Genomic DNA, 1,638 nt, shown 5'->3' with positions numbered 1-1,638 from the left:
GTATATAACAAACTCTGTATTTTGAGTGGAAATGTTAGGGGGTCGTCTTATACGCCCAGTCGTCTTATACGCCGGCAAATACGGTAGTGGTTGCCAGGGGCTTGGGAAGGAAGAATGGGGAGTGATGGCTACTGGGTATGAGGTTTCTTTCTGAATGATAAAATGTTTTGTAATTAGATAATGGTGATAGTTGCACAGTGCTGTGACTATACTAAAAATCACTAAATCATACAGTTTAAAAGTTCAATGTTATAGCATGTAAATGATATCTCAGTAAGAATAAAACTTAAAAAACTGATGGTTCTAAAGAGTTGTGATTTGGGGAAAAGTTTTTCTTTTAAAAAGTGTGTGTGTGGGGGGGTGGGGGGGACGGGGTGTCCCTGGCTGGGTGGCTCTGTTGGTTAGAACATCGTCCCATACACCATAAGGTTTCAGGTTTAATTTCCAGTCAGGGCACATAATTAGGTTGCCGGGCTGACGCGGTAGTGGTGAGTATGGGAGGCAAACGATCGATATGGGTTTCTCTCTCTCCTCTCTTTCTCAAATCAATAAAAACATATCCTCAGGTGAGGATTTAAAAAAAAGTGCCAGGGAGGCCTGGCCAGGTAGCTCAATCCCTGGTCAGGGCACATACAAGAATCAAGTAATGAATATATAAATAAGTAGAACAACAAATCAATGTTTCTCTCTCACCCTTCCTCTCTTTCTCAAGTTAATCAATAAATTATTTTTTTTTAAATAGTGAGGCAGGGAAAGCAGCACACAAATTTGATCACAACTTCATAAAACAAAGCAAAGATGTGGGAAATATTATCAAAATGGTTGTCTTGAGGCAATTTAAGTATTTCTTATTCCTTTAGCAAGAAATTTAAATGTTGGTGTTCTATGCTTTTATTTGCGTAGCTACCTGTACCGTACACCCACCCACCTGATATTTCCTTTCAGCTGCCTGATCCTGGAGCTGTGATCCAACAGCCTCCAGAAGACCCTCTTGGATGTGATACAACAAGGGCTTTCCATCTTGGTAAAAGTCCTTCCATAAACTCCAGGGTGAGAACCCACCCACTGACAGATCTCTCAACATCCAGTCCCCATGTTCCTGGGTGCCCTGGAGGTGCCAGACCCTGGGTTCCCACAGGAATAAGGTCTAAATCAGTGATGGCGAACCTTTTGAGCTCGGCCTGTCAGCATTTTGAAAAACCTTAACTCTGGTGCCGTGTCACATATAGAAATTTTTTGATATTTGCAACCATAATAAAACAAAGATTTATATTTTTGATATTTATTTTATATATTTAAATGCCATTTAACAAAGAAAAATCAACCAAAAAAATGAGTTCGCGTGTCACCTCTGACACACGTGTCATAGGTTCACCATCACTGGTCTAAGTCCTACCCTTAAGGAGAAGCCACAGACTCTTAGAAAAGGTGGGAGCTGGGACAAAACTTTGTGGAGGGTTAACAGGTTCACACTTCAGACCACATAGGAAGGGGGCCCCCTCTGACTGTCATCCTCTTATCTGAAATTTTTGGATTTTATCACCCTGATCACACACCCCTGCTCAAAACTCTTGGGTGCCCACAGTGTCTCTCAGGACAGGCAGAAGACAACCGGCCTGAGCTCTCTCCTGCCTGACA

General features: G+C 42.1%; 1 protein-coding gene across 1 annotated transcript in view; it reads right to left on the bottom strand.

The window, feature by feature from the left end:
- Positions 1-1,638, bottom strand: part of SUGP1 (SURP and G-patch domain containing 1) — a 30,393-nt gene that overhangs the window by 25,850 nt on the left and 2,905 nt on the right. The window lies entirely within an intron of this gene.

The sequence above is a fragment of the Myotis davidii genome, unplaced genomic scaffold, assembly GCF_000327345.1.
Source record: "Myotis davidii unplaced genomic scaffold, ASM32734v1 scaffold448, whole genome shotgun sequence".
Lineage (NCBI taxonomy): Eukaryota > Metazoa > Chordata > Mammalia > Chiroptera > Vespertilionidae > Myotis > Myotis davidii.
This window is presented reverse-complemented; position numbering and strand designations above follow the sequence as displayed.